At 35.1% G+C, this 21,791-nt stretch overlaps 1 protein-coding gene across 1 annotated transcript in view; it reads right to left on the reverse strand.

The window, feature by feature from the left end:
* The window catches only part of FAT4 (FAT atypical cadherin 4), a 148,142-nt gene that overhangs the window by 80,817 nt on the left and 45,534 nt on the right, over positions 1-21,791 (reverse strand). The gene's annotated exons all lie outside the window — the stretch shown is intronic.

A 21,791-nucleotide genomic window follows, 5' to 3' on the forward strand; every position in this document is an offset into this window, starting at 1 on the left:
CTGAGAGAGATGGCCATTTCACCTAACACATATAGTCAAATATAGAGAGACAGGCAAAATAGAGAGACACAGGAATATGTTCCAAACCGAAGAACAAAACAAATCCTCATAAAAAGTCCTTAACAAAACGGAGATAAACAACCTGCTTGGTACAGAATTCAAAGTAATGGCCATAAGCAGTGGATGCCTTAAAGGAAATCTGGGACATCAAGAAGAATAACATGTGCATTACAGGGATCCCAGAAGGAGAAGACAGACAGAAAGGAACAGAAAAATTAGTTGAAGAAATATGACTCAAAACTTCCCTAATCTGGGGAAGGAAACAGACATCCAGATTCAAGAAGCCCGGAGAATTCTAAATAAGATGAACTCAAAGACAAATACACAAAGGCACATTATAGTAATAATGGTAAAATTTTAGAATAAAGACATAATTTTAAAAGCAGCAAGACAAAACCAACTTGTGAAGTACAAAGTAACCCCGTAAGGCTATCATTAGTTTTTTTTCAGCAGAAACTTTACAGGCAAGAAGGGAATGGCATGATATAGTCAGAGTGCTGAAAAACAAAAAAAGAAAAGAAACAAACTCCAACCAAGAATTCTCTATCCTGCAAGGTTATTCAGAATTGAAGAGGAGATTAAGTTTCCCAAATAAGCACAAGTTAAAGGAGTTAATCATCAGTAAACTGGCCTGACAAGAAATGTTAAAGGGATTGCTCTAAGCTAAAAAGAAAAAGTAATTAGTTAACACGTTGTGTACGGCGGGGTTTAAATCCCTCGTGAAGATTCTCGTGATCCATATGCAACGTGTTAATAATAAGAAAACATATAAAAGTAAAAAACACATTGGAAAAGGTAAATAAATAATAAAAGTAGTGTATCAATCACTTATAAAACAAGTGTGAAATGTGAAAGATAAAAGGTAGTAAAATTATTTTAAAATACAATAATTGCTTAAGGGAAACATAAAATACTGAGATGTAAAAAAGTGTCATCCAAAACATAAAACACGAGGGCAAGGGAGTAAAAATTTAAAGCTTTGGAATGTGCTCTAATTTAATTTATATCAACTTAAAAGAGACAGTTATATACATAGGATATTACATGTGAACCTCGTGGTCACCAAAAAACAAACAAACAAAACCACCGTATAGTAAATGGACAAAAGAAAACAAAACAAGAAAGGAATCTAACCATAACACTACAGAAAGCCATCAAAGTACAAAGGGGGAAAAAGAACTACAAAGGGAAAAAAAATAAAAGAACCAAATAGAGATGAAGTACAAAAATAGCCAGAAAACAATTAACAAAATGGCAATAAGCACATACCCATCAATAATTACTTTAAATGTGTAAATGGACAAAATTCCCAATCAAAAGATATACAGTGGCTGGATGATTTTTTTTTTTTAAAAGACCTATCTACATGGTATCTACAAGGGATTCATCTCAAACTTAAAGACACACAGACTGAAAGTCAACAGATGGATATTCAGATAAAAGAAAGAGAGAGAGAGAGGGAGGGAGGGAGGGAGGGAGGGAAGGAGGGGGAGAGAGAGAGAGAGAAAGAGAAATTTACAGGCCAATATCCCTGAACATTGATGCAAAAATCTGCAATAAAATATTAGCAAATCAGATTCAACAATACATTAAAAGGACCATACGCTATGATCAAGTGAAGGGGACTGCAAGAATGGTGTAACATCCACAGATCGATCAACGTGATGTACCACATTAATGAAACAAAGGAAAAAAATAATATGACCATCTAAATAGATGCAGAAAAAGCATTTGACAAAATCCAACATTTATTTATGATTAAAACTCTCAACTAAGTGGATATACAGGGAACACATCTCAACATAATAAAGGCCATATATGACAAACCTATAGCTAATATCATACTCAACATTGAAAAGCTAAAATATTTTGTCTCAGATCAGGAACAAGAAAAAGATGCCAACTTTCACCAATTTCATTCATCATAGTTTTGGAAGTCTTGACCATAGCAATGAGATGAGGAAAAGAAATAAAAGAAATCCAAGTTTTAAAGGAGGACATTAAACTCTCATTATTTACATGTGACGTAATAATATATATATATATATATATATATATATATATATATATATATATATATATAAAACCTTAAAGACTCCACCAAAAAATTACTAGAACTAAAACAAATTCAGTGAAGTTGCAGGATACAAAATTAATATACAGAAATCTGTTGCATTTGTATACATTAATAACAAAATAGCAGAAAGAGAAATTAAGAAAACAATCCCATTTACAATTGCACCAAAAAGAATAAAATATCTAAGAATAAATTTAACCAAAGTGAAAGACCTGTACTCTGAAAACCACAAGACATTGATGAAAGAAATGAAGATGACACAAATGGAAGGATATTTGATGTTTATGGATAGGAAGAATTAATATTGTCAAAATACTCCCTAAAGCAGTACACAGATTCAATACAATCCCTATCAAAATACCAATGACATTTTTCATAGAACTAGAACTGTAGTTCTAAAATTTGTATAGAACCAAAAAAGACCCCGAATAGTCAAGACAATATTGAGAGAGAACAAAGCTGGAGGTATTATGCGCCCTGGTTTCAAACTATATTACAAAGACATAATAATCAAAGCAATATGGCACTGGCACAGAAACAAACACATAGCTCAATGGAACACAACAGAGAGCCCAGAAACAAACTCATGCATATACAGCAAATTAATCTATGACAAAGAAGGCAAGAATACACAATGGGGAAACAACAGTCTCTTCAATAAATACTGTTGGGAAAACTGGACAGGTTTTCCATGCAAAATAATGGAAATGGACACCTATCTTACATCATGTACAAAAGTAAACTCAAAATACACTAAAGACTAGAATATGAAACCCCAAACAACAATCTTAGAAGAAAACATAACCAGAAAGTTTTTTTGACACTGGTCTTAGCTATATTTTTTTTAGATATGTCTGAAGAACAGCATTAACGAAGCAAAAAGGCAACCTACTGACTGGGTGAAGATATTTGCCAATGATATATCTGATACAATGAAATATCAAACAAAACCAAACAATCTGATTTTAAAAATGGGCAGAGAACCTGAACAGACACTTCTCTAAATGGCCAAGAGGCACATGAAAAGATGTTCAACATCACTAATCATCACGGAAATGCAAATCAAAACCACAATGAGCTACCACCTCACACCTGTCAGAATGACTATTATCAAAAAGACAATAACAAGTGCTGGTGAGGATTTGGAGAAAAAGGAACCCTCATACACTACCGGTGGGAATGTAAACTGGCGCAGCCACTCTAAAAATCAGTATGGAGGTTCTTCAAAAGAACTAAAATTAGAACCACTATATGAGCCAGCAATTCCACTTCTAAACATTTATCCAAGGAAAACGAAAATACTAATTTGAAAAGACATATGCACCCCTATGTTCTTTGCAGCATTATTTACAACAGCCAAGATATAGAAGCAACCTAAGTGCCCATCGATAGATAAAATGGATAAAGAAGATATGGACACCCACACACATATATATGTATATATATACACACACACACACACACACACACACACACATATATATATATCATATATTATATACAATGAAATATTAGTTATTAAAAAAGAATGAAATCTTGCCATTTGCAACTTAGATGGACCTGGATGGTATTGTCCTAAGTGAAATAAGTCAGACAGAAAAATTATGGTATAATTTCACTTACACGTGGAATCTAAAATCAAAACAAACAACACAAAACAGAAACAGACTCATAGGACAAAACACGTGGCAGGGATTAAGGGTCCAAACTTCCAGTTATAAGTCAGGCGGAAGTAATGAACAACAGAGAGAACAGTCAATAATACTGTAATAGTGACAGAAGGTAACTAGACTTACCATGATCACTCATAATATATACATAAATATCTAATTACCATGTTGTAGACCTGAACTGAAACTAATATAATATTGCTAAGTTAATTAGACTTCAACAACAACAAAAATCGATACAATAAAATGTAGATGAGAACTCATCCCCCAAGTTAGGTTGCAAAGCAAAACAAATTTGATTGAATTTGCAGGGAAAAAAAGAAAAAGAAAAAAGAAAAGACTATTTCTAACAAATACGCTTTCTATTAAAAAAGTAATAAGTAAATAAAATTTCCCATAAGAAAACATGTAAAAAAAAATCACTTAGTAGCAAAAGAACTTATAGGAAATAAAAATAAACATAGGTAAAAAGTAGGAAAAAAAGCAAACCGGGTTATTTTCACATTTTTATTAGTCACATGTTCATCAAATATAATAAAATAGATGTAACTGGTATATAAGAAGTGTATTAATCAAAGCTGTCCTACATTATAAGGATATTTAGAAACATTTCAGTCCTATTGACTTCCTAGTTCATGTGTGCTCATCATGCTATCATGTAATATGATATGAAACCATATTTGACGATAATTTGGTAACTTCATACTCAAAATGGTGACTTCAAATTGAAAGGGCTTCAGAAAACATCTTATGTGTGTTTTGTTCAGAAAGTCTCCCACTAGGGAGACGCAATAGAAGATGCTAAGGGATGCCTATCACTACCTTGGAGGCAACTACGCTAAACACCACGAAGGTCATGAACAAACCTGAAAGAATAACTGAGCTCATTAAATGTGCATTACCCTTCATGGGTCATTGTGATGTCACTCCAACAACACTTTGCTAAATGACACCCTAGTTTATATTGTGTAGGCGCTTCCGAAATTCAGTGAGGAAAAAAGGCTAATCTTACACTCAAAACAATTTTTATTTCATCAGAGTGAAACAAATTGCCAAGACCAACCACTTAATTTTCTGTATTCGAGGCTCACGTGAGGAGGTGAAATTGAAAGCAAATTAAAAATTGAAATCCTCCCAGGATCAGTGCAACCATCATGCCTGAGCTGTCACCTCCTTTGACCCTGAAAAGGAAAACTCCACCTTTCCTTCCTGACAGGAGCCTGCGGAGGGGAGTGTGCTTGCAATGCAGAAGCTTGGTGCTGAGGGACATTCCAAAATCAATGCATCTGGGCAGTGAGTGCGATGGAACATTCTGTGACTTGACATTAAACTTGGGAACCAAGAGCAACAGCTATTATACAAAGACATCAGGATAGAAATATCAAAGCTGTGGCTCAAGTAAATAATCAAATTTGTATTTAAAACATTTGGCAATAGCTTCCCATGACCTCCTTCAAATGAAGCCAGATACTACGCGAATCACTTAATTCAATAGGATTGACACATTTTGCATGCTTTTCGGCTTCCAATAATAAGTCTTTATTTAGTAAACTTATGTCAAAGCTCATATACACTGAGATTACATAGCAGCAGGTCTAATTAAATGTCAGCAGGAAGTTTGACATTCCACATTAGGTTTTTTGCAGAAGAACTAACCACATAATTTCATTTGGTAGAACACATATCTGATGCCTTTTTAAATATTCAAGTTTTGAGTTAAATCCAGTCGTTAGAAAAAGAAAATGCAACAGCTCGCTTGTGCTATCCTCATTCACGGGTTTCCATTCTAAGCACTTCCAGTTCTGAACAACGGCAGTAGGAGTTGCACTGCCATGAAAGGCTGGTGCCAGGGTTTGCATATTTCCTTCAGTTCGTTCTTCACATCTTTCCCTATTTGGGGTGACCACTGGGAATTCTGCTGCCATGAGTCTGGGTGAAATGTTTCACTACATCCAGAACACTTCATCAAGTTGCAGAGCCAAAATCTATTATGGTTTACAAGTGACTCATATTTTAGCTATGAGAAGGGCCTAGCAAAGAAGACTTTACATTTAAAAGTCTTAGACGTCAGAAATGTGATGTTTGGGCTACATACGAGGTATGCAGGGTCTGATCAGACCCTGTGAACAGTGCGTTTAGGTATTTATTTATGGTGTACAACTGGCCAAATTCAAAAGAGCCTGCAGTAGCTGTAACAAACGACAAGGAACTGTCTCATCTCAATAGTATTTCTGAACTTTGAAATCTTGAGGAAAACAGGAGAAACCGAAGTTTGGATAAAGGGCCTATGATCCCATCCTATGCAGCCATGCAGAGGCCAGGTGTGGCCTACTGGGGAAAACCGATGGAGCCACTACTGCATGTGCAAGGGAACCAGGAATTCCAGAGAGCCCAGGCCTGCAGCATGTCCAGACTCTACTGAAGTTCAGGGTTCACCAGAAAGGAAATCTACTCAGTTAGTTATAGTTTGTCCTTAGAATGACAAGAAAAAATTGAAAAAAATCATTGCATTTTCTAGAAGATGAGCACTAAAATATCTTACCTATACCAAACACTAGTTTATCATACTGTTTTATAGAAAACACTTTGTTAAAAGGAACATGATCTAATGATAATATTTGAGGAAGCAATGTTTAATTTGGGAATCAAAGTACTCTTTCTGAGTTTTAGGCTAATAAACATTCTGTCATTTCAAACTCTATATCTTAAATTTAAATGATGTAATGTATAAATTTAGATATCTGTGCATTTATCTCACACAAATTTGTACTGTTTTCATTCCAAGTATTCTGAAGCATACATGTTTTATATTCTTTTTAGCTATTTTTTAAAGCAAAGATAAACATACTGAGCTTTAAAACAGAACATATTTCTCATATAAACTACATGTATGTGACTGTGACCAATTCTCTTTCTCAAACAAAAGTTATTATCATCATCTCTCACATCTAAAACTCTTTCAGGAGTCAGCAGAATATGTTCTTAGGATTTCAATGCATTTCTTACTAGGAAAGAAATATGCATGAGGAATAGGCAGGCTTGGAGACGAGCCAGAAATGGCAAGCATGGCTAGAAGTGCGGACAAGACATAGTTAACTCCATTCTTGAAACAAAATGCTTTCTGTAACTCGCTAACTGTGTGGTGACATAATAAAAAGCTAGTTTTGTTGTGCTTTCAATATTGTTCAAATTAGAACCAAATAAGGATTTCTTTTAAGGCAAGGGCAATCATGTGTAACCACTTCAACTTTTCCTGAAATCAATACTGCGTAATTTCTGCATTTTAACAGATTCTTAAGGACGCCCAAAAGTCAATGCAGAATAAGAGATCAAGTTAAAATATGTGTGGTGTCATGTGAAACTTATGGAAATGTTTACACTGGTCTTCAAAACAAACACCCTGCAAAAGCATCCTGCAGTACACTTCTCAGTAGATGTTAATCTGAGTGTGGCAGACACATATCAAGAGAAAAATGCAGTATCAAATAAACAAATAAAAATATTCTACCATTTTTTACTCACTTTTGTTTTTGCCCAATAGATATAACATTTTACAAAATATAGAAGTCTTCTATTCAGAGTGCTGAAAAACAGAAAAGTAGCTTGATCTACATTAAGGATCCAAGCTGTGATGGATTGAATCATTGATCCTAATTCTTCACCCCTCCCCATAAGTAACTTCACAGTCCCTGCCCCTAAAAGTGGAGTTTCTCTCCCTGCATCTTAACTTTGGGCTCATCGATGAAAACTGCTTCGGTCAAGTGGGATATTTACAAACTCAGAACAAGTAGAGACTCGACCTGTATTGTACTTGCTCTCTTGTACCTCTGTCAGAATCACTAGAACATGTCCCGGCTGGTCCACTAGCAACAGAAAGAAGACAGGTATTGAGTACAGGCCTCCCAGCCAACGTAGCGACCTGCAGCCTGAAACACAGCTCCCTTGATGAGCCCAACTGCAACCCACCCACAGATGCATAAGAGTAGACGTGTACTGCTCTAGGCCTTTGAGATTTCATGGCTCTTGACTACGCAGCATTATCATGGCGATACTTAACGGATACAGATCAAAACAATGGATCCATTAATTGAATATTTTACTTAATTTTCATGTTCTAAATAATGGATTACTTTGTTTAAAATAAAAGGCAAAAAGAAGAGAAACAAGTTAATCTATACTGAGAGCTGTGATGTGCCTTGTACTGTGAGATAAATTCCATGACTATGAACCTATTAATACATGTTCCTACCCTATATAACTTCCCACTCTCACTTAACATGCCATCCCCCTATCTTTTAGAAAGGCCACTCAAGACATGACCTTCAAGTTCCGCCTGCTTCTCTCACAAGCCCAGGATTAAGGGAAGAGGTGGGAATACCTGATCCAAGAATAGCAAATCCTGCCGGATTGAGTCTTTCTTAAGAGTTGAAAATTAGGAGTACGATAAGAGAACAACAATGGCAGGACAACAGTAAGAGAATGCAGCCTCAAGAGTATCCACACTCCATCCTTAATAGCTTTCTAGCGCCCATATGAGGATTGGTTAGACTTTTTTTATAGAATTATTGCAATGCCAAAATAATCCCTCTGCCTCATTTTATCTTTGCATGTTAGTCTCCACCTTGGAAGAAATTTCCATTACTTGATACAAAAGACAAAGTTTTGACTTATAGCTATTCTATTTATTTTAGTTGCAAGTATATTGCTTATTTTTCCTTATGTATTCTAAACAACTATTTCAAACTGTAAGACTGAAGTCTCATTTTAGAGTTTTGTGGGGGGGTTTTTTACTTCAAAACTATAACAATTTTCATCTTTATAAAACAGCATTAGCTCATTCATAAATAGAAATATAGATTTTATCTGATGTAAAATATATCTTCTGAAAACTCTGAACTCACTGTCAAAATAAAAACGTACAGTGCACTGTGCTTTAATTATATTTAGAAATCCTATTTCAATGAACTCAGAAAGACTGTTTCCCTTTTAAGCTTCAACATAACATTTACTTTCTAACATAGTGACCAGCATACAGGAGGCATTTAACACGTTTATTCGATGACTTAAAAGCCAAACGCTCATTGTCATAGCACATTTCATTATTACGTGCACACAAATGAAGAAAATGGTGTTTTACATGAAAAATTAAGAGCACAGGATCCGAGTGGGGTGAACTACCGAATGCTGTGTTTCCCCGAAAATCAGACCTACCTGGACAATCAGTTCTAATGCGTTTTTTTGGAGCAAAAATTAATATAAGATCTGGTATTATATACTATATTATATTATTATTATGTAAGACGCAGTCTTATATTATATAAGACTCGGTCATATAGTAAAATAAGACCGGGTCTTACATTAATTTTTGTTCCAAAAGACGCATTAGAGCTGACTGTCCAGCTGGGTCTTATTTTAGGGGAAATGGCATCACAATAACATAGAGCAACGAAAGTCTTAAGACGGCTCCTGTGATGATTATCAAAGTAAAACTAATTAACTGGAGAATATTTTTTAAAACTTCAAAAATAAATAAATAAATGACAAAATAAATGTTTTTAAAAAAGATGTTTCAGTATGGAAGGCTGTTTGTCCGCTTTTTCTCATTGTCAAAGCCAAAGTACCAAGGTGTTTTAGTGAAATAACAATGTCAAAAGAGACTTAAATCTTGAAAACATTATTTCATTTTCAAGAAATAGCTGGACTGTTACATATATTCTCCCAATCGAAAGAAAAAATAGTGCAAAATATGATAAAACATCTGTATATTTATGAAATTTATTAGATAAAACTGAGGAGTAATGAAGAAATGCCGACTTTGACTAAAACGAACCATCTCCACAAAACAGCATGGTTTGATTATCTGTCCAATACACTAATTATTTTCTGCACTCCTATTTAAAAAAAGATGGCATTTTTTAAATACCTAATAAGTATGCAAAAATTAAACTCCTGCTGAGTAAGAGATTCATGGAAACCAGAATTGCAAGCACTTGAAATCTGTCAAAATTAATAAGGAAGACAAGAGAAACACTGCCGTTCTCCTGTCTAGACTAATAGAATTCTCACAGTCTGCATATGTTAATAAACGTTACAGGAAATCTATCCCCTTCCTCTAGTGGTTATATTTAGATATTAGAGCCTGTGATTGTTCAGTTAGTCAGAGAATAGTTTTTAATAAGAAATTAAACTAGTTTTAATAATCTTCATTTACATTTTACTAATACTAAAGAGTGATTAAGCATTAACATGGTCTTATTGACAATAACTTTTAATATTCTATGGATTCTATATGACAAAGCATTGTGCAAATGTTCACATAGAAGTCCCCTTAAACTACGAAAAAAAATTTTACATTACATTGGATAGGCCCTTATTTTTTAAAGTATTTTATTAAAAAAACAAAAACAAAACACCTCAACATAGACTTTTCATGGTGACAAAAATAACTTGACTTTGAAAGGCTAATATTGTTTCATTGTATTAACAATATTCAAAAGAGCCAAAGTTTATCTCTTTCAATTTATGTCTGTTTAGTAGATAACCATCTTCTCCCACCTAATTTCCCTAAGAATAAACTTCATAAAAGCATAGCAAGTATAAGTTAGAAATTTCATTCTTTAAAATACAGCAAATATGAAGTAAGTTCAAAATTTGAAGAGAAAGATTAAATACATTCAATTTATTTACTAGAAAGTATCAATATTTCTTTTAGAGTTCTACAGTTCATTACTTTCACTCTTCAAAAGTTAGCATAGCATTTTAATATTTTTCATTCTCTTAAGATTTTTTAATCATTATCAATAAAAGAACATTTGGTCTCATTTTTTTTAAAAGCATATTCTTTGTCAAAACTAAAGTTTTATGCTTCCACACAACTACAAACTCAAAGAAATGGCATGAGCCCCCTGACCAGTTTACGCACTTCATTAAATCAAGCTCCTTCTGTTGACCATTATATAGATATATTTTTTATTCACAAGATGCATCTTTATTTGTAAAGAATGAACTTTCAACAGAACCAATAAAGTTGCAAATCAAGCAATTGTCATAAGCATTTTACAATAGAGGCTATAGTTCCTAGTTACTACATAGCCAATGAAACTATCCTTTAGGAAAATCTAATCTCAGTTCAGTTTACTTCCACATTTAAAATTTTCACAGTAGCAATGAGAAAGTAATCTGTTACAACAGTGAATATTGAACACGGAATTTTTCTCTTAGTTTATTGGATAGTGTATTGAATGTTATTAAATGTAGAGGATATGTTCATATCTATCTGAGAAATTGTATTGCACATTTTGGTTAGCAGGAATAGTAATAAATATTTATTTGGTCATATGAAAAAATAAGTTTGCAAAGCCAAAGACTAGAAGATACTCATCAAAGTCTTGGAGGCAAGAATCTAAAAAAGACAAACATTATCTTGGTAAAAGAAAACACTTTACAGTCAATATTTGTCCATTTGGGGACTTAATTTGAGATTGTCTATGATTTTCAAATTAATTTATGACTCATCTGTTTTAAAGGGAAAAGTTTCTGACCCAGTACCCATCTTGGCAAAATGATATTAATTTAAGCTCACCTTTCTGAGCAACAACTACGCGTCTGTATTTATATTTCATTAATTTATCCAATAAAATTTTATTTAGGGCCTACTATGTGCTATACTAAGTGGTCAATGTATAATAATGAACAAAACCGTATTTTCTGCTCTCATATACCTTATGTTTTATTGACATTTTAAAAATTATCCCTTATATCAGGCTCTTACAACGACAGTTTGCTGTAAACAGTTTAGGTTTTAAAACACTACATGCCTGAACACATTGGTCTGTGTGCCCAACGCTATGCAATATATGCAACCAGTAATGCACCGGGCTTTTGTTACAGCTCTGTGTGGGGCATGCTTTTTATCTGGTAACGTCTGTGCTCATGTCTATGAAATTGTTTAAATTGTAAGAGTTTGAGTCGAGCAGTGATCATGTCTTATTCTGCAGGTCTCAATACGCTCCTACAACCCTATTTATACCTGCAACTTTCTTTCAGGTTGCAAACTGTTTATTAAAGGAACCAACAACATATAATTTACACTCAAGTTGCCTACTAGAAAGAAGCGCTGTGTGAATGAATGAACAAGGTTTTCTCTACTTTTAATACATATTCCTAAAACATCTAACTTCTTATTTTCCATTTGTTCAGATAATGTTAAAATCAACTAAAATATCCTAATTTCGCTTTGGTGTATGAGTGTTTGCCAACATTTTTTAATCTGTTCATTCATGATTGGAGTGGATTTTAATTCTCAGAAGTTCAGTGCTGTGAAAAGCAAACGTTATCTACAAAAATTCGAAGTTTAACAGTTTGAGTTAATAGCTTATCTTTTAAAACATGCATGATTATTCAGAACATATGTAACAAAAGAATAAATAATCATTCAAGTGTGTATTGGTTAATACTCTTAGAATAATATTTAAGAGTTTCTAGACACTTATATTTAAGAAAATCTTAGAGAAGCCAAAATTAACTTGTTTGGGGTCTAGTTTCAATAATAATATTAACTGTCAGGCAAGAAAAAATAAGGGTAAGGAGCAACAGCATAATCTAGAATGGAAACAGAATATACTTAAATATGTAAAACTATAAACTTAGTAAACATTTCATAAATATAGCATCCTTATACAAATGAGAAACCAATGAAAATTTCAAATTAAACACACACCCAGTAGAATTCAAATTAATAGCAAAAATTGGATATGACAGAGGATGTTTTGCTGCAAATAAGTTCTGTATCAGCAGTGTGAGATTTGGTACAAGTCCGTCTATGTTACCTGGCTTTCAGTCCTGATGCCGTTATGCAGTCACCTTCACCTGTTTCTAAGCCTCAACTTCTTCATATATAAAACAAGGCTCCCCAACGCAAAAAGAATTATGTGGGTTTTTTAAAAATAATGTCAGGGAAATATACAGGAATCACAGAAACAGGTTTTGTATACATGTAGTCAGGTGGCTGTAAATGTAAGTAATAACTTATTCAAATAAAAAGCTTACTAATAATTATCACACATTGAAATGTTTGTTAATAAAATCTTATAACTGGTTAAAAATAGCAATTAAGTTGTTCCTTAAAAATGCTTTTCTGGATGACATCAAAAGTCAGGAAAATCTTTTGAGCCAGGTTGTAAAGCCCTCCATTGGAAAATGAGAACTACGGAACTCAGGGCAGAGATACAAAAGAGCTTGCTAACTTCCAGGACCATGCTTTTTCACTAAGTTTGCAAACTAGAATCACCAGATGGAATTTTCAAAGTACACATTTGCAGGCCAAAACTCCAGGGAGCCTCACTCATTAGGGTACCCAAGCAGGTTGCCAAGGCCTGAGCAAGTACTGCAAATGGTCATTCGGGGAGGTGAACACTCAAGAAAATGTGAGTGAAGCTACACGCGACGCGAAACTGGATAGGAAATAAAATCGTCATCATTTTTTCTCTTTTCCATAGCAATAACTGCCTCAACCAAACATACGCATGAGAAATCAGTTAGCTGCTTTGCCAAATGTGTTGTGTCATTAAATTTTAAGACAAAGGAGATTGCCAGTGAAAACATTCTCTCTATACTTTCAACTTAGAATCACCAAAAAGGAACTTAAAATAATGATCATACTTTCTTTTTATTTTGCCCTACGGCTAATATATTGTCCTATTTTCGAATTACATGTTGGATATTGTAAATTTATTGCAAATCGTTATGCTGTTCACCTTAAACTTACACAGTGCTGTATGTCAATGATTCTCAACAAAACTGGAAAGAATGAGCTAGATGTACAATATCAAACATATAATTTGATCAAACTTTCTTTTTGTTGGCTTTATAAGTTGGTAAATCACTAAGCCCCACAGGAAAACTTCAAACTTTGCCATTGAATATTATGGTACTGTCTTTCCTCAAGTGACAATCTATTAAAAAACAAACAAACAAAACAAAAAGACTCCTGAATGTGAATTTATTTTGTTCTGAAGATGCCAAGATGTGTCTGTGAATTGAAGTCTTACATAAAGTTATGCAAGAATATAAAGGACAAATGTCATACTTGACCACTTATCTGATGCCTACATTGCTTTTCTAGGTGCTAATATTACAAATAAATGTGTTCTTTTAATCCTCTATTCAGATGCTACTGGGAATCTGTATCTGAATACTTAATCATTCCTTGTGTTTTTACAAGTGATTCCATCTGGGTTTAGTGAGGATTATCAGGCCCCCTCTGCTCCCCTATGTATTAAGTGGTTTATTCAGCAAATATTGATGGAATGTCAGGACTGCACACTTTATTGAGATAGATGCTCTTGAACAAGCAAAAAAAGCAAGGTCAATCTGGACAGTTCTGTGAATATGTTAAAATCCACTGAACTGTACCCTTTGGAAGGGTAAACTTTAATTATGGTATGTGATTTTCTATCTTGCTAAAGCTCTTAAAAAAATAGGTAAGAGGACTTTTGAAATCAGTAAACCTATAGAATAAGGAAGTGATGCTTATTTCATGTCACTTATTTGTATCGATGCCAAGATGGTGCCTTTAGATACTACCTCCCTTTCAAAATTTTTCCAAAGAAGGTTTTCGATAATCTGTTACAGAATATTGTCAAGCTCACGGGTTTACACAGATGTTTCATCACTGAAAATAGGGGCTTGTCACCAAACTTAGGGAATGCTGCAAGAACTTCAAAGATCACCAAACGCGACCACAGGTTTACATTGCTTCCTAACACTCGGTTTCACTTTTACAAGGCAAGATGCAAGGGAAAGATGTGGGGAAGACAGACTGAAGCCACCACTACTCCGTACAACTGACAGACCAGCAGGTGATAACACAGAAGGTGACAACAGAATCTTAGAATTGGAGAAGATCATCTTGCCTGCGTCCTCTGAATAAAGAATCTGAGGCCAGAGATACAGTGATGTCTCGACTTCAAGGTTAGTAGAGGTCTATGACCAGAACGGAGATTTTCCCTAACATTTCATCCTTTAGCAAATATGCCATTTATCTTAAAGTGGAAATAGTCTAAAATCAAATGTATAGAGTCCTAATTCTTTTTCTGATACATTTATGATCTTCATCTAGATGGCATCAGAAATTAGATATTAAACAAGGGTTGTTTCTTGCCCTCAATTTCTGAAGGAAGGCATGTCTGCTACAACCCTGTTAGTGGGTTTAAATCCTGGCTTCTTCATTTTCACCTGTATGAATTTGGGAAATTATTTAACCTGCATGTGCACCTTTCTTCATCAATGACCGTGAGATAATAAAAAGTACCTGCTTACAGGGTCGGTGAGATGATTAAATAAGATGAGGACATGAAGCACATAGAATAGTGTCCGACACACAGTAAGTGTGCATTAAAAGAGAGCTGATATGACTATTAGTTTTATTGAATGGTGTGTCGTTTGTAAGCAACAGAACACAAATACTCAACACACACACACACACACATACACACACACAGACTCTAGTAATAGAAATAAAGTTTCATTTATTAGAAGGAATATTTTTTAGGCACACGGTAATAAATGCCAACCATTTTTAGGCCCTCATTTTGATCCATACGCATCTCCTTTTGCATAAAACATAAAAATATGTCTTCTTTGTTAGGGCAATTAAGATAAAATCAAGATAAAAAGGAAAAGAGAGGGAAATACTCATGTTGACTTCCTTATGTACGTGAAGCTACATCGTGGCAATTCTGATTCGAACAATTCATTGAATTATTACTTTACTAAAATAAATTTAAATAACAGATTTTAATCAAACCATCCTCTAGCTTTTACACAAATTTAAAAGTACATTTCAAATTTGTATTTTTTTAAGAAAAAAGACTTTAATTATTCATACTATAGTATCAACGGTGGTGATTCCTGTTGTGTTCTTTTGTGTGTTTTCGAAATTCAATAAAAAACTAACATTTTGTAAAAAGGAAAGAAAACAATATATTATTTTTAAAAGTTAGGTTTAGAATTTTTAAAAATTATTTTGACTACATAAAGAAATCTATAAGAACATAGATTCGTAGCATTCTATCTTAGATTAAAAGCATGGGTTTCCCATTTGCTCTTGTATGTGATACTGATCAAGACAATTTTTCTAAACTTCTATTTCCTTGTCTATTAACATGAATGTGGTAATATTGTCTTTCTCATTGGACCATTGTAAGGATACAAGCATGTATCAAACCACTTTGAAATCAGTCCACTACTATTGCGTGGTTTACTTTCTTATAAAAAGTCCACACTCAACATTAACAACAACATTCATCACAAACCCCTCTGTCATACATGTAAGAAGAGGACTGTTTCAGAAAACCCGTCCTTTCTTTTAAAGCCAGCTCTGCCATTCACTAGCTATGTGACCTGGGTACCTCAAACTCACCAAATGTAGTTAACAATTCCTGTCAGGGTATCTCAGGTAGCTCTAAAGATTAAGTAACATACCTATTAAAATATGTTAATAGTGATTTACATCGCAAAGCATTATCATGCTACGCTTTGTCATCAGTGTCATTCTTATTGATGTCACTTTTGTTGACCCAGTGGTTCTTTTTTTGTTTTTTTCTCCATAACACTGTATTTATTTATTTATTTTCCCTCTTTCAAACCCTGAGCCTACCACTTTCCCCAGGCTGCCTGGGGAGGTGCAGGAAAAAGACATACAAAGCAGATGAGACATGGGCCAAACAATTATGAGAGAAGGAGACGGAGCTTCACATGGAGAAGACCTATTTACTGCCATTTCACTTCACTTTCTTACATTCAACAAATATTTAGTGAATGTCTCTGTACTAAACACTACAGGTCCATGAGCCAACAAGGAAACCATTATTCGCACTCTGAGGATGCAGACCAGTTGAACGACTGACATTTATGACGTCCCTTCTAGAGAGGCATTTCCTAAATGATCCTATCTAATGGTATTCTCCATGTACCTTCCTCGTTCTCCATTGCAGCACTATGATGAGTTTTACTCATAAAATAGTTCACTATCCATAATTATCCAATGTATACATTTGTCTAATTATCTTCCATCTCTCCCCATGATTGATCTGTCCAAAAGAGAGATATTGTTCATCTTATTTACTCCTATGTTCCCCTCTTGAAGGAATATATAATATTAAAACTCAATGCACACAACAGCAAAAGATGGAAGCCACATAAGTGTCCACTGATGGATAAATGGATAAACAAAATGTGGTGTGTGTGTGTATCTGTGTGTGTGTAAATTATTCACCCTTTAAAAGGAAATTCAGACACATGTTACAACATGGATGAACGGTGAAGACATTGTGCTAAGTGAAATAGCCAGTAACAAAAAGACAAATATTGTATAATGCTACTTATATATGGTGCCTAAAGTAGTCAAATTCATAGAGAGACAGGAAGCAGAATGATGTTGCTAAGGGTTGAGGAAACAGAGAGTTAGTATTTACTGGATACGCAGTTTCAGTTTTGGAGATGGATGGTGGTGCAAGACCTCTATACTTAAACAAACAAACAAAAACAAAACCTCAATGCTATGCACATTTTCACTACTTATATTAAACAACAGAATGAGTTAATTAATAGAAGGATAATCATTTTCCGAACTGTTGTAAGAAAGTTAGGCATGTTTCTTCTTGATCCTTTCTGACTATAGAGAGTTTGTTCTCGCTCCCTTAAAACATTAAGTTGACAAGATTTAAAACATTAAGTTTAGATGAGAGATCTGCTGATTTTACATTATTTACCTGATATCATATCTCACTTTCGCCCTCCAACCATAGCATATACATATCAGGTATCTGACGTATATATATTTTAATAGAAAAGCAAAAGACATACAGATTTGTCTAACATAAGGAGATATACATATCATACATGAAAAACGTAATTCAAGCTACATAATATGACTCTTGTGGCACACTTGTTCTTAAAGTATTCTAAGATTGTGTAATGCCAAACACAATATTTTTTTTTTTCTGTCATCTCACCAAAGTGAAACTCGACCACTGAAGTCTTAAGGACATACAATAACAAGGCACAAACAGATGAGACTTTAAATTCACTCAAGTAATATTTGGGGTTATGCAACCATGGAGAACACGATTACTTTAAAAAGTACAGTTTCCAGAAATTCTCATAAGAATTCCTCAGCAGGCATTTGGCTAGAATCCAAATTTCTCTTTTTCTCAAAAAAAAAAAAAAAAAAAATGGATGTTTTCCTATCTTGACATTTTAGAGAGATCTAAGGCATTGCCAAATGTCATGTGTGCTTGTGGTTATTTTTTAAATCATACTTTTTAAAAATCTTCATTTGCATTCAGTTTGAATTTCAGAATCAAGAAATTCTCAGATTCCATGGAAAGAGTTAACATTTTTTTATCCAATACCACATATATATATCCTAACTAGAGAAATATCAGACATGTTGGCTTCCCTCCAAGGACTCTACCAGTCAGGCTCATTGGCTCAATTCCCATTCTCCTCTAAAACGTCTTTTCAGTTTGCTTTTCTTTGTCTTTTTCATATTTTAACTGCATAAATTGTTTACTACTAAAGCTATAAAGCTTCCCTCCAAGTGATTCAGATAAAAAACACAGTTATGTAATAATCAGTAGGTCATGCTGGAAAAACCGACTTTTTTAATCATACACTTAACTTCCACAAACCCACTTACTCTCGACAAATCTGGATTTTGCACTTGAATCTGTTCTGGTTCTTCTGCCCCTGCAGAAGGCAATTTCAAGGTTCTCTATAGTTTTTGCCAAAGTTTCTGTTTATAAATACTTAGCACTTCATATTGGCTCCAGAAAAATAATTTCCAAACTAGTAACAAATACTAAATTGACTACTTAGGTCGTACAAAATGTAAAACAGAAGGGGCGGGCGGGGGAGCTGGACTGGCACATGCAGAGAGTTCCACCCATTAGGTAGGAAACTGCCTTTCCCCTTTTGTTCATAGTATCCACCTACTTGAGACAGGGTGGAATTTCCACACACACACACACACACACACACACACACACACACACACACACACGCGGGCACGCCCTTCCCTTCAACTGAAAATTATGGCTAATTTGTTGCCAAAGTTACCAAGCCATTTTGTGTATACTAGTTATCAGTAGTTCCTCGTGTGGCAGGTACGTAAGGAAAAGTAATGTAGATGTTATAAATGGTAATAGTCACCCCTGCATTGCCACTACCAAAATACCTTTTTCATTTCAACCATCTCTCATTGAACTGGATTCACTTCGAACAACTAAATCACTTCTTAATTTTCTATCACAGATGGTTTTAAAACTAATTACAGTTCTTTTTTCCCTAACCTGATATTTAGGCCATGGGTATTTATTTCTTTGTTTGTTTGTTTGTTTTAAATTTCTGCCTCCTTGAAGTATAAGAGACATACAACATTGTAAGGAATTTAAAGTGTACCTCATGGTGATATAATGTACATACACTTTAAGAAAGGATTCCCTGATCAAGTTAATTATCACATCTAACACCTCACATATTTATCTTTTTGTTTTTATTGAGAAACATTTAAATCTATTCTCTTAGCAAATTTCAATTATACAATGCAGTGTTATCAACTATAGTCTCCATGTTTTACATGAGGTCCTCAGACCTTATTCATCTTACCGCTGAATAAGGGGTACAGTTTGTACCCCTTTACTACCTCTCCCCACTTCCCATATTCCCCAGGCCCTGGAAACCATTTCTCTACTCTGTTTCTGAGATTTTCAATATCATGTATATTTTGATAGCTATTTAATAATATATATATTTAAAATTAACAAAAATATCGATATTTCATAATTTAAATGTATATTAAATACCTATGTGTAGTTACCTATTAAGTCATGAATATTTGGTATACCCTGTTCTTTTCAGCATTTTAGAAGGTGCTTAACACATACGCATCTTTTATTTTCCTGGACAAGAGTACAAACTCTGCAACCAGAATATCTGGGTTTAAACCTGTTTCTGACGATTACAAATTGGATGACCTTGGGAAAGACTCACCATAACCTTCCTGTTCCTCAATTTTCTCATCTGTTAAATGTGATATGTGTCTCATAGAATTGTATGAGTATCAAACTGTTTAATATGTGGAGTATTGAGAAAAAACTGTCCCTCAAAAATGTATTCCTACTTCTATCAAAAATTGCTTCAAATCCATTTTTCCTGCAAGAATTGCCATTGACAGATGAGGCTTTTGAAGAGCAGTGTGGTAAACACTGATAGCATTTGATGCATATTTGCTATGAAAAACGAAGGGGGAAAAAGGTTTCAGTATACGTATATGCTAAGGTATTTCTAATGTCTCCCCTACTAGCTTTAATCAAATATTAATTTTCCACTCCTGCTTCTCATACCCTCTATTTCTGACGTCTATCCATTTCCCTCCTTCCCCACAGCTACTACCCTGTTCAAATGACAGTCATAACTCTTCTAGCTGACAGCAAGAGTCTATTAATCTCCTGACAACCAGTCTCACTGCCCTCAAATATGTAATCGTGCTCGTGAGAAATAAAAGAACCTAATTAGACTACTGGAAATAGAAATGGTGGTCTGAACAAGAAAGAAAATGGAGAGCAAAACTGATGAGACTGGACTTACACATAGAAAGAAAGAAAGGGGGCGGAGTCAAGGTAAAGTTGAGCTTTGGGACCAGAGTGATGGTGTTTAATATCAAAAGTGACAACATGTGTGCTCGTATGGCTACTTTCACGAATACTGAACTCCAGCTATAAATTTGAACTGGACTGCCCTGTCGTGCTCCAGATACAAATACCCATCTGCCCGATCGTTCCATTGGGTACCTCAGAGCCACCTCACATTTGCGGGGCCCAACGACATTCTCTTTCCCTCCTCAGTGCTCCCGTCCTCACCATCCACTGAGCCGTTTGCGGCAGAAACCTGCCTGGCATGTTTGCACCACCATCGCCCTCCACACCCACATCTAACGCCGGAAGCACAGGCTCCATCTGGTCAACCAGCACAGCTCCGTGCCGCCTGCAGCCTCATTGCCACCACTCACACCTGGGCTCCACGGTCTCTGTGCTGAGCCACTAAGAGAACAACATCTCCAACTTCTAACCCGTCTCTTTGCATCCATTCTTGGTTCCATTCAGCTAGGAGGCTTTTCGTAAAAGACAAATATGATCATATCGATAATTTGATGAAAGCTCCTCAATGGCTTCTTTTTTTTTTTTGCTATGAGAAACAGGGAAGACTGAAGCTCGCCCCTGGAGCTCCTCACACACACACCCAGGCTAAGTCTCCAGAGCCATTGCTCACGTCTGCCCTCTCAGCACTCCAAGGGCTAACTCAACACACTTTTTTCCGGTTACTCAGAGTCCAATCTCTCCCACCTCAGGGCATTTATGTAAACTATTCTTCCTGCTTGAAACACTGCCTCCTGACCACTGAACTTGGCTTAATTCATTCCACGTGACCCTTCAAGCTGAAGTTTAAATACCATTTCCATAGTGACACCTGTAGTGAGCCAGCCTAGTTTCAGTTCCCTCCCAATATACTCTTCAAGAGCCCTGCTGTGAATACACTCATCATTTATTGAAATATCCAGTTAATAACTGTTTTCAATGGACAGGGTGGACTTGAAGTGGGTTAGGGGCTAAATTTCCAGACGATGGTTGGAAACTGATATTGAAGAAAAGAGAGGGAGGTGAAAGGTGCTCCAATGTGACAGTTGGCACCGTGAGTTGGCTAAGGACACACTGGAGACAGAGGAGAGGAGGGCCAAGAAAAGGTCTCTAAGAAGACCTCCATATAATGTGTAGCACAAGAGAGGCTGGTGAGGGGGTGGGGGGGGAGGGAGGGGGGAGGGAGAGAGGGAGGGAGGGGGGCAGAGAGAGAGAGAGAGAATGAAAATGCTCAGAGCAGTGGCCCTGGTAACAGCAGGAGTGATAACAATGCACAGACATTTCTGT

The sequence above is a fragment of the Rhinolophus sinicus genome, chromosome 15 (assembly GCF_057876585.1).
Source record: "Rhinolophus sinicus isolate RSI-liver-muscle chromosome 15, RSI-T2T, whole genome shotgun sequence".
In the NCBI taxonomy this organism is placed as follows: Eukaryota; Metazoa; Chordata; class Mammalia; order Chiroptera; family Rhinolophidae; genus Rhinolophus; species Rhinolophus sinicus.